The 13,201-nt window shown below is 37.8% G+C and overlaps 1 long non-coding RNA gene across 1 annotated transcript; it reads left to right on the top strand.

Annotated features, from left to right (window-relative positions):
* Positions 1–2,735: 2,735 nt before the first annotated feature.
* LOC135326132 (uncharacterized) lies at positions 2,736–11,478 on the top strand. Its single transcript, XR_010386770.1, has 3 exons — positions 2,736–2,889; positions 9,808–9,860; positions 11,184–11,478. It is a non-coding gene; the product is annotated as an uncharacterized LOC135326132 (long non-coding RNA).
* The last annotated feature ends 1,723 nt before the right edge of the window (positions 11,479–13,201 follow it).

Raw genomic sequence — 13,201 nt, 5'->3', positions numbered from 1 at the left:
GTGCAAAAATTTTCAAAAGACCTGATTTAGCAAACTGTACACATGGGACAGACACTACTGTGCTTCTCTTAAAACCAGTAAAATTCAAAATAGATGAACACCAGTCAGTCTTCAAGCTGCAGAAGAATACATACAAACAAGTTACGTGTTAGTGGTAAATTAGGTATTCCTCACCTGCTAACATCATTTGAGAAATTACTGTTAGTCATTTGTGTGTTTAGTTGAATTCATGTTACCTCTTAGAGGTCAGACAGACTGCGCTAAAATAATACTGTTCTAAAAATAACCCGAACCGGAGCCCAACTAATTCCAATTCTAGTTCTGTATGAGTTAGAAAAATTAATACACTGTATTTGAAAGTTATTCCCGTCTCCTCTAAGTGTCTTTGTCTATACCCATTTGTTCGGAAAAAAAGTCTCAAACTAGACCATAACACTTTTAAAATTGAACAATGGCAGGAAAAATTAAAATCCAAAATTCATAATCCAAGTTATTGTTGCAGTTCACTTAAAAGGCTGAAGAGACATACTTTTCTGATATATTTCAGATGTGAAAATTGGACAATACCCTTACTTGAGTCTGAAATCTCACAGGAGTAATGCAAAGCCAAATCATTAGCCTTGGTTCAAATGCAGACTCATTTTAAAGCCTAAAGTGACTCTGGATGCAAGTCTTACTATCATGGCCTGTCTGTTCAAAAAAAACCCCCAAAATAAAAAACCTTCCTTTTCTGTTATTGTCCAAAGATATTAAAGTCACAATGTTGAAACAGAAACATCACAAAAAATTCTGCATCAGCAGAAGTCAGAGATTGAAACAGTTCAGCTTTCTTCCTAAATAACAGTCAATAAACAGCAGATAAATTCTACAATTTTTTAAATCCAATTTTGAATTTAAAAGCCATTAAACCCAACAGCTGGATTCTATTAGTCCTGGCATCCTCCAGCTGAATACTTTAAACACTATCAGTGTCCTGACTGCAAACTCCAACATGTGCAGCCAACTCTTGGGAGACAGTAGGCTAAAGAATCTTCCATACAAGCTGTTGGGTTAATTTACTCTAAGTATTCTGTATCAAAACATAAAACCAACCAAGATAACAGTATGCAGAAGCAAGAACTTCACAGAAATTCTGAAGTTTCCTGACTATTAATCTTTTCTTTTGTCTCCTGTATTACCTGTTGAAAGATACCTAGGGCAAAATAAGGGAATCAAACAAGAATATTTGAAGAGAGGCTAACGCAGCTTTAGTAGCGAGAAAGGAAAACCTGTACCTCTCCCAACTGGAATACGCACACTTCAGAAACAATAGCTCCTAATATAAACAATACAACATGAGGCACTCAATCCCTGCCAAGGAGCATGCTCTAATATCCTGTGGTTTCATGTGGGCTTCTGCACTCGCCGAGTTGTGAGGGTCAGTTACACAAACGTTACACTCAGGACACTTCTGAGAACAGAGTAACAGTTGTTTTGCTGCAGTAGTGTTGGCAATGTTTTTTTTGTGTGTGTGTGTAAAACAAAACATTTTTTTTGCTGTGAAAGATTGATTGTTCTGAAGCCCAGCTAATTATGCAAATGCATTTCCTGGTATGGAACTGACAACGCAGACTTCTCTGTACAGCCAGGCACTCAAGCTGTACAGCCAGGCCACAATAAAGAGAAAAAAACAAACACAACAGATTAACTATAAAGTTGTACAGAACGACTGACTCACCCAGCTCTAAAGGTCTGGTCTGTAAGTTGTTTTATCAATAAACACTCATTCACAGATAGCAGATAGGTGCAGATAGTGGAGACAACATAGAAAGGATCACCCATCAATCCAGGATTTTAAAAACCTCTTCACGAAAACAAATTAGCAGTTTAGAATGTGATCACGTTTGAGATATCCAAAAATCAAAGCAACACTTATTCACAGAACATAAAGGAGGTCAGAATACTGCCTCCTGAGTTGATTCATCTCATAATATTTGATGGTATGCAGTTGCAAAGGCCATGAGTATCTAAATCCAGACTGCAACAAACCCTAAAGTAGACCCTCGCCACAGGCCTCAACAGACGTGTCTTCTCCCATCAGATGCCTTTGGTGGAACGCAGCAGCCACTCTCAAGAGCAACAAGTATTTCCCTAGTAACAGACCAATGTCTTGATGACATATTTCTTTATCCACACCTGTCCCCAGATTCGGGAACATTGAACGTTCGTTATCAAGATGGACTACTCTGAACTCTGTATATTAATTTTCAATCGGTTTGCTGGCTGTTTGCCCTAAACTCCTCTCTCCCTTGCAGGCTGCTAGCATCACTCTTCCTGCATTTCACCTTGTTTCCCTTCTCAGGGCATTAAAACAAGTAAAGGTACAAGACAAAATGACAAATTATCCATTTCTTCTACTAACTCATATTCTAGGCTCTCTTAACAGTCTAAATGAATACAGAGTACAGGCTACCCTGCTACTCAAGATAATAGGTTCTTTTCCTTTAAAGGTTGCTACTTGAAGAAAAATCTGTTCATTGTCCATTCACTGGTTTTAACATTGGTATAAAATCATGCTGTGTTTCAAAACACAGCCTAATACTGACATACACTATTCCTCAAACACGCACACAAAATCCAGAGTACTATGTTAGCATATTTTGCAATAAACATTCAGACTATTCAGTTTTTACATTTTCTGATGAAACTTCTGCTAGAAGATGTACGATGTTTTGTTTTTTCCAGGAAGAGTTCAGCTCAAGGTAGCCACATCTGCTGCTTGCCCCTGCATCAGCCCAGTATGGTGCAGATTCAAAAGGGCCACAATTCCCGGGACACTTGCTAAGGGCTCGCTGGAGACGTACCAAGAATAAATAGCGAGCAGACAGTAAGCTCTCATCCCAGGAACAGGTAAGTTATGTATAACGGCCTAACTAAACCCTTAGCAGCCACTTTTATTGCTTGTGAGACTGCAGAAAAGAGAAACTATGTGATGAAGGATTAGAGCTCACCTCTTTCTTTTATCTCTGAGCAAGAAAAGTCACCGCCATCAACGGCAGTCCTCTGAGCACGTGATGGATGCCTCAACTTAAACCAGCTATTGCCCTGAGGAAACAATTAGGTCTTTCCATTGACTGCACTAAGATTTAGAAAAAGCTCTTCAAAACCATAGAGCTTCGAATAGAGTTGAGCCCAGAAGTCTAATATTTAGATGCGAGTTCCTCCCTGCCCCGCAAAGCATGGCAAAACACTAGTCTAAACTCGCTTCAGCTCAGCTGGTTTCAGTGGGAAGGGAGGTTGCTACTTTGCTCTGTTTTCTGAAAGTAGTATTCCTCCCTCTGCTAATTATTTATGCCTTGGTTTTATATTTGCAACAATAGCTCAAGCACTGTGTTGGGCAAGAACTCTCCCTCCACCATCCTCTACAAAGACTGCAGGGTATGACAGAAAAAGGAACAAAAGTAATTCAGCTCTGCCCTTTTCTATAGCACACCCAGCAGGCAGGCTAGGTGTCTGCAGTAAACATGGAATGGCATTCTGTACCAGTAGCTTTCCTAGACATAGTCAGTAAACCCAGATTCATAACTTAAAATTAATGACTATTATCCTAGACAGGGTCAGTAATCCACAAATAAGCCGCAAGCAGATTTTTTTAATTTAACCTGTAAAGCAAACCACAGTATATATGAAATGGGAGAGGGGGAATCTATATAAAGCTGTACAATGCAGAAATCATGGGGCAAACAGCTACTAGGCCCATGTAACAGATGTTGGTTACTTCTCAACATATTCAGGATAGCAAGTGACTTATTTGGCAGAGGAGAGACAGTTGCTGGAGGAGTTTAAGAGAATCATCTCAGGACAGACATGAAGTATTTAAAAAGAAAGAAAAAATCCAAAACAAAAACACAAGTGGCCTTTGGAAAACAGATTATTTCCAGTCCTGCTAAGACTCATTTCTCCAGCAGACGTCCAAACGGCAAGTAGCCAAGAAGCTGACCCACGTTACACTATTGTACTGTTCAGTACCGTATTATTCAGCCAATTCTACAGCTCAGGCACCAGTTTGTCCACCTGGCATAGATCAGATAAGGGATTCCCACATACCTGAATGGGGCGAAAATAAAGATATGTTAATGTTGGCATTGATGCCAACAGCAAAGCCACTTAAAATAAATGAGTACCAGGGCTGTAGCTAAGTATCAGGCACCCATCTGTGTGGTGTCTGTGCTAAGGTCTAAACCAGTTTCCCCAGATTTTATTTGCAACAGTTCCTTTTCTGATATTTTCTGATATTCTGATATAGGCAAAAAAACCTAATCTCAACTTCAAGTAGGCATCTGCCATCTTCTACACAATCCAGTCAGTAGAGAGAATTATAATATAACCCCTTAAGGTAGCATTAATTGATTAGTTTTATCCAATATTATCTAGTTCTCATTTTCAATTAATCCTGTTAGGGTGGGCATATATACAGAGGGAGAGAATCAGAATCTGCATCTGCTACCAGAGGGAAGCGTTAGCATGCACAAGCACAGTCATGAGATTTATAAAGAGAGTCCGTCTGTGCTGAAGATTAGTAGAGTCGAGACATGGTGGAACACAGGACTAGGAATAATACCTTGCTACAGGGATGGAGGGGATCGGAAACATAATGAAACAAGAACAACAACTATATTTTTACTAGTATACAAATGCCAGAAGATCCAGCTAGAGCAAACCCCCAGGATTCCAACTCATGACATACCCAAATTCTGCTAATTTGAGAGGGAATTTTTTTCTTGGCCTGTCACTACAGAGATGAAGCTGACCAAGAAAGTTAGGACAATGCAGTTGTTCAATGCACTGCTGAGCTAAACTGTAGGCATTTATTTTAACTTTTATTACTGTTTTCCTTATTTGATCAGTGCTAGATTTGATGTTTATTGTATCTCATAAAAAGGCATTACAGTCTCCTGGTCACTCAATTTGATTATGCAAACCAGCACACATGTAATGACTCTAGGGACACAGTCAGGCATCTGTAGAATTGAGTCCAAGATAGAAGAGTTATATGTGCACAAAATACTAATTTCAGAAAGAGTATTTTTTACTTCCTCTACAGATAATACTGGCACTACTTACCACCAGTATAAGGTAAATTTGCATTCCCAAATAAAAGTGTGATTGTAAATTGCACTTACGCACCCATACCATTTTAACGTACGTAGCCTCGATACGTGTGAAAGATGCAGAATCAGTGGCTTTAGTACGAATAGCAGCCAAAGCACCACCTTTCCAGAGCCCTGGATGTCTAACCATACTGTTATTTCCACTTATGCCAGTTAGACTTAGACAATTTAGAAATGACATCATGTGCTACCATTACTTATTCCATTTTGCTGTGTTGCTAACAGGCATTTGGGGCAAACTTTTTACTTTTACAGTGCATTGTTACCTTAACAGTCAACAGAGATGCAGTAGGACGTTATCATAGTCCCTAAAGACAGAGTGCACTGCAAGTATTGCTCAAAGTATGATTCTATTCCTAAAACAGATTTAGGCTGTGTACCTCTCAAGGCAAATAGTTCTAATAATACTGTCTAGCAACTTCTGGAAACATTAAAACTGCACCATCTCTGTGTTAGCCGAGACAGTAAGCCCAACGCCTCTAGGACATGTCTTATTTTTTACTTTATCTATATCAACATATTCAGGACATCAGCTTGCAAACAAAGCTTTAAAACCAGTAGAAATATTTTCCTTTAAAATTTGATTAATGCAATATGTTCGCACACATGCTCATACAAAAACGATTACTCTCCAAACACTTCACTGGCAGCTAAATTAATTTACTTGCACAGACCTGGTGCCACACATTGTTTTGCGACTTATTTGAGAAACTTTTAACGGGGTTCCTTTCCAACCTTTGTGAGGCTTAGGCTATCAGGACCTACACTGTATTCCATGTAATATAGATACGGAGTTAAAAGAGATCTTGCACTTGTGTATTTCTTCTTACACCTTTCTAGGCTCCTACCCGGGAACCTAACAATCTGATTCCCTTAACATTTTCTTCTCTATTTACCTGGAAGTCTTCAAAGATTACCCTATTTTCCATGTGATTGTTAATGCTAATCAAGAATGTTTTGTCTCTTGAGAATGAGAGAACTCTCTCCCACCTACCTGCCCAAAAGCATGCTCTCCCTCCCCCACTTCTAAATGAGTAGCTGGGTCAGGTGTCCAACTTCTCATGCTCTTACTTTCTGCCAGGCACTATATATTACAACCCTTTACAGATGTAACTAGGTATACAAATTTTTGTATGAACCATGCATACAGTAAAATATATGTCTTAAAATATCACAAAACTGAAATAAAAAGTTGAGGCATAAAATGATGACCATTCCTGACTGAGTCAAAAGCTTTTCAGGAAGGTATTACAAATCAGAGCAGAGGAACAGAGAGCATAGACAAATTTATTGCACTTTTTTTTGGAACTTCCTACTAAGTGTTAAGAGTTATTCAGTGCTTTCAGGAAAATGTCATTGTGGATATTTACGACGACAGTTATAGAGCAGAATGCACGTCTACCAAGAAATAATTTGGGCCAAAGCTGCAGTGCTATAAAACATCACTCATATTATCTTGTGCCAGAAGACACACAGAAAAGAGACTAGCCTAGCAAGCAGCTGTTAAGCCAAAAATATCCTAGAGCTGTATTTATTCCAAAAATATTTGCTCTTGGACGTAGTCCTTTGGCTCCTCTGTCTCTAGAGAAGGGCAGAATTTTATACGAGTAGTCTGTATTTTTCCTGTTTAATCACCACTGCCCAAATATAAGTGAGATCTATAATAATATTAGAGAAAATACAAGTTAATGATTTATTAAAATATTTCAACATGTATTATTTTAACCTTAACAGGTTACTCCTAAAAATCCAATAGAAATCAGAAAGCTACCTAATTTGAAACAGGAAAAGTATTCTATTATCAAGAAATTCTATTTGCATTTTTGATTTAATGCCATTTCTATTCAGCAGTAACTAGTTTTAATAAAAACAATTGCAAACTGCAAATAAACATTTCTAGTATGAAAAAGAATATGTGTAGTTACCAGATTAGGAAGGACAAAAAGACTAAATCTTGAAGGAACTCTAGGCTTATACTACTGAAACCACTGAAATCTGAGAAAATGAGCAAGCATGTGCCCTTATATGTATATATACGTACACACACACACACACACACACACACACACACACACACACCCCCATATGTGCATGCATAACAACTCTTAAAAATAATTCTTAGAAATATTTTATCCAGCTCAGATTCAGGACAACTTTTCTTAGCATTAATTCTCGACAGGTTTGAGTATTACTAGGGACACCAACAGGCTAATTTTTCTTCCAGAAGACAGGAAATTTGTAGCAGTTTTGAAAACCTGGATGAAGAAACCCTGCTGTGCCTAATTTGGGGGGGAGAGCAGGTGACAGACGCCAACAACACTGGGCAAATTCCAGGCCTGAGGAATCTCCCATATTCATGTGTACCCACTTCTAGTTTTTTAGCCTCCCACTACGTCATTTTAACCATGGGCCACATGCTATCCTGTGAAGCCGCTTTCAAAGCTATCACGTTCACTGTCAGTTTAAAGATCAGGGTGGAATGGACAATGAACTTTGTTCTACGCTTCCACTCTCCACATTATTAACTCTCCACATGGAAGTTTTTGTGATTGTGCTTGTAAATCAAAGACTAGTATTTTGGATCCATTCTAGTGACCTGTACCAGGAATTTACAGCCTGGTAAAACAGACTGAATTTTCCTAAAGCCAAATATATTTACTCAGCGTTCACTTTGATCATAGGAGGGCTCTTATGTGACTTCACTCAGGAAAAAAGCTTGTTGTTGGAGGTAAATAACTTGAAGCAAAAATCTAACTCAAACTATAATTTGTAGGACTAATAGCTGCCACCAGGCTGAAATAAAGACTGTATCTATAGCATATTCAAAGGCTTAAATGATGCTGACCGGCATACATCTACTAACAATCTAGCTTGCTTCAGTACCGATAACATTGAAACTGGCAGCAGAGATTTCAGCACCAACTATACAACTTGAACCCTGAATATGTCCTTGTATTAGCAGCCTACACAAATTGCATTGCTGCAACTTCACTGGTCTTGTTTGCCAAAGTTTCCTAGATTAAGCCCACCCCAGCTACGATATGATGCTACAACTACATTCCTGAATGCACTTGCTGCCACCCTACAAAAGGGTTTAGACTTTAGAATTAACCTAATCATGTGAAAGATATAAACTATTTTTTTGCATTAACTTTTTTCCCCACAATCAATTTACCCTGTAAAACACAAGGACAAAAGGTACGGCAGCGTAGCAACTGACGTCCAAAAGAAAACACACTTGACAGCTCCATCTCACAACGTAGCCATTCTGAAGTCTAAACTTTTTATACTTAAATTTTATTTATAGTTTTATATGCATCTGCTTGAAAAGAAACTAGTTCTTCAGTTTCAGGCATTCAATAGTGTTGTCTCAGACATCATTAAAATAATACTTACAAATAAAAAAAAAATGCATTTCAGAAAGTAGTTTGCTTGCTCCAGCAATGTAGAAGAAACACCTTTTAGATAGCTTTACAAAAGGGTCTGGGATGAAGAAAGGCGGCTACTTGCAAGTGTTAGTAATCTGACTGCCATATTCAAAACAGCAAGTTCTTCACAGTAAAAGAAGCAACTCAGTGATAATCTAGTACTTCAGAAAGATCTTAGCAAAAGAGCTAACTTACCTGCTTTGAGTGAAACACTCTCATCCCATCATTTTCTCAGTGTCTTAGATATCTCTTCAATACACAAATCCAGCAGGTATTTATAGATCACTCCGATTCATTATGCAAATAGTATGTAGCCTGCTGAATTTAATTGAGAGGGAGGAAATACCTGCAGAAACAAAGATATGGGAATAAAGAAGTTTTCCATGAGCAGTGAATTTACATGCAGCAAGAAATTTTAACCATCAAAACTTGCTTAGTATTTTAGAAGTATAGCTCCTAAACCAAATCTGTGTAATTTAGCCACCTCTAAAGACAGCTCAAGCACCTTTCTAGAGAAAGTATTGTAGGAAGAAATACACGAGGAGAAGGAAAGGTATAGTATACTCACCAGGCGCGTGTTAACGACAGGAAACAGCAATGCTAAGAGGGCCCCATTTAACATATGCATCTGCAACCTTAGAAGAGAGATGAGATATTATTTTCACAGATTAGAAATGAAATGCAAAGTTTTTATGTAGTATGTTATATGTACATGTTATGTATAGTTATGTAGTATTTTATGTAGTGTATCTTTCATAAAAGGTAGCAGGAAATTTGAGAAAATTCTGCTGGCTTTAATTTGAATAAAGCCACTGTTCACTGCAATAACCAGGATAAGAACTCTCTTTAAATAAACATTTTAATAATTTCCTGAAGTAGGACTGCTTCCTATAATGAGCTTTGGATTCCTAGAAGGTTTTGACTGCCTGTTCATATTAATCCTGTTCATATTAATCCTGTTCATGGTCCAGGCTGCTAAATGGTTGAAATTTTGCTGTTCATTTTGCTTTCAGAGCTTAAAATAGACATTTGAGAAAGTTTTTACTTTCATCCAACTCCATAAATGTACATGACATCAAACTAAAGCTTTGGGAATTTGGAAGAAGTCTGATTTTTGAGTCACTTAAATAAAAGAATTATATTTGTAAAGATGCAACAGAGAATCCCAAGCAAAGAACAGGGAAAGAAAGTAGTATTTAAATTACAGTGCTGTATTTTATTTTATACAGCTTTCAGTCATCTCTCCCTGAACCACTGTTGCATCAGGACCTACAGAAGTAAGGTCAGTACTGTTTAAGTCTACTTTATATAAGAGACAAAGTAAAGCATAAATTTCATTCTACAACCACTGCCTGTCATAAACTCTATTAAAAATTACAAAGTTTATAAGTAACTTGGGGCGGGGGAGGAAGGTATTACAATTCCAAAACAGTTCTTCAAATGTCATTTGTATGTCAGGACGTCAGAAAACAGAAAGGCTCATTCTGAAAAAGAACAAATACTGCAGCCTCTGCCCTGCAACCAGTCCTTTGCAAATGCATAGTAAATCCAGGATTTCCTAGACACCAGACTTACTTTGCACGCTCTCTGAGATGAAGAGGCACTAGTACTGTATCTCTGTATTCAGCCTACTCCCTGCCCAAATAAGGAGCAGCAGGAAAAAGTTGTAGCGAGACAGTAGCACCTCCAAAACAATTCATGAGGCATGCCCCCAGCATCATATTTTCCAGTCACTGCCTAGACTAAGAGAAGAAAGAGCCGAGTGAACTGTCACGGTGGCAACTACAGCCATTCCTGATTATCATTCTGTCTGGGAAGTCCCATGACCCTCCTCACAATATACTAGCTGTACCCCTATCATGCAACGCACATGAGAGAGGGCCTTTGAGAGCAAGAACTCTATAGGTAAGAACCTATAAAAAGTATGGGCTGTTTACTGGACTCTACTGCACTAGTCCATTAGACCAATTCCTAAAGTTAGTAACAATAAGCAATATTATAGAAAAGATTGCACACATTTGAGAAATACCCAAATCAGTAGGAATCTGCTTTAACTATTTAACTTATCTCCACATTTTAAAAAATAGACCCATACTGTACATATGGCCTTCCATGAAGATCAGCTACTAATTTTTAGTGAAGATAATCAGAAAGTACGAGGCACATGACATACATTTAACAAGCCCATAGGTTATTCTGTAGAAGGACACCTGTGCTCTCATCAACTACTGCGCGAATAGGTGTTGCCTGTGAGACCAAAACCACCACCAGTACAAAAGAAACAAGGGTCAGTGGACTCAGCACCCACAGCTGAAGCCATGACCCTTTTCAAGGTCTCATCATTCAGTCCAGCCAGTATGTCTTTCTAACTAAGGGCTGGATGCGTATCTTACTATTTTATGACTTAAGCCACAATCAACTTCTAAGCACACCATGCAAGTAGACAGAAATGCAGCAAGGATGGGGCATTACCTGAAAAGAATCATTGCAACCCGACATGGAGGACAGTCAAGAAGAAAAATCTGAAACATTAGGCAAAAAAAAAAGAAAGAAATTAATGATACGATCTTATTTAAACTCTATTTTGTGTATCTTTCTTCCTCAGTTCTGTATGTGACAGATCACTTCTACTAGAAGAACTGTTTTACAGCAGAGCTGGAAAAGACTAAAAATCATGAACAAATTAAAAGATCTCACATTACCTACATATACAAGGATTTAAGCAGTATGAGCAGCATCTAGGATTCAGCTTCTGCCAGTTCCTAAGAAGCAAATCAAGTTCTAGTCCATTTGAAATTCTCTCATTATTAAATATATATATACTTATATATAGATCTCTCTCTCTCTCTCCCTCTCTCAGGGCTTTTGTAAAGCAGATTACTGTATTACCAATCATTTCACTATTGTAGCCTCTATAGCCTTACTTTGGGAAGTGCTAAGAGGCTTTTATAGACAACCATCTTACATTAGATCTTCAAGACTGGGTCCGGCACTGCTGAAGCAAAGGAGAGTATTGTCATCATAAATGCTTAGTATTCAGCACAGCAGGGACCTTACCATGACCAGAGGATATCTCAGTATCCGTTCTATAGATAACCTTAGCAGTCATCTTTAAATACATTTGTTGCCTTATTTCCATAGAGTATTTTTGAAGTACTGTTTAAATTTCACCAGTAATTAGCTATCTATTTCCTAAAACAAAAAGTAGCCTAATGCAATTTGAGCAGTATATATTTGTTTCTCTTCGCAGGCCAAACTCCTACCATAAATACGACCTGGTTTAAATCCTTATGTAATAAAATATTGTTGATTAGCAACAATCTCCCATCTAACTTTCACAGCAACTTAAAACACTTCATATCAGCAAGTTTTACTCTGGATAAAAAGAAAAAACTGTGCAAGTGTTCAGTGTTAACCCCCTACCCCCCCTTTTTTTAAAAAAAATATTGTCCACTATGGGGGGTTGGGGGGGGGCAGAAGAATTCCTTCCTAGTTTGGTCTGCTCTCTGAGAGAAAGTATTTCAGTAAAAAATGGATCATGCTTTTTTCTGTTGTTTCTAAAATAAGTGCACAATAGATTATTTCACTGCCAAGCTACTAGTCAACTCATTAAATCACTCCAAGTGAGAATATTTGAAGAACATGTCCACTTTGGGGACAAGTTGGATAAACTGAACAAACCTATTTCTTTGAAGTGCTACAGGGCCTACCTGGCCAGGTAACTGATGGATGTTCAAATTAATTACTAGCAGGCAATGTACTTGCTATAGCAACAATCAAAAGGTTGAAGGCTGCATCATTCTATTCAGCCCTTGTGCCTGAAAGGGCCTGTTATTACCATATGAATAGATGCGCACATTTCAAATATTTTATTTCCAGTGCAGGTTCCTAATATACAGCCATTTATTTCTCTAATCAAATTACTTGTATGTTTTAATTCAGGTCCGTCAGTCTCAATAACAGTTTAGAATGTATACATACACTCACAGGAAAAAAAATCTTTTTCCTTAGTCATACAGAACTCTAATAGAGGCACAGCAAGAAAAAGGCATCAATTAATTTAAAGAACCTCAAGACATTTGCTTAGTGAATGCTCCTAAAAGCCAATCAGAGTTTCTTTCAAGTCTTGTATTTAAAAAGCAAGCCATTTCTACTCATCAAGGAAGGTTAAAGAGTAAGTGAACACAATGGATGCATGATGACAATCTGCTAGTGGATGCTTTCTTTGCTAAGGAAAAAACAAAAAACCCACAAAATCTTATGTGAGGTCTATGTATCACCTTACACATTAAGGCCCATATGGCTTCTGGGAAAAGTGTCCAACACTTACTAATTACATTTCATCATTCCGTCATTTGATATTTTTGCAACAGACTCTGTCTACTAACTAAATTAAAGTTTCATCAACTGTGGACTATATCCCTTCTGTCGTGGACCATAAAATTTTCCCTTCTGTGGTCTCTTATAATACCTGTTTTTTCCCATGCTATTTGTATATATTCAAAGTATATATTCAAAAAGTCCAACTTTTTAAACATTCCATGATATATGTTAACAGAAGGAGAGACGGCATTTAGAGTCCCACTAGTTCATTTGAACCTTTAAATTCAGGTATCTTATGAT

The sequence above is a fragment of the Dromaius novaehollandiae genome, unplaced genomic scaffold (genome assembly GCF_036370855.1).
Source record: "Dromaius novaehollandiae isolate bDroNov1 unplaced genomic scaffold, bDroNov1.hap1 HAP1_SCAFFOLD_90, whole genome shotgun sequence".
NCBI classification, from domain to species: domain Eukaryota; kingdom Metazoa; phylum Chordata; class Aves; order Casuariiformes; family Dromaiidae; genus Dromaius; species Dromaius novaehollandiae.
The sequence above is the reverse complement of the archived record's forward strand: the minus strand, read 5'-3'. Positions and strand labels throughout refer to the sequence as shown.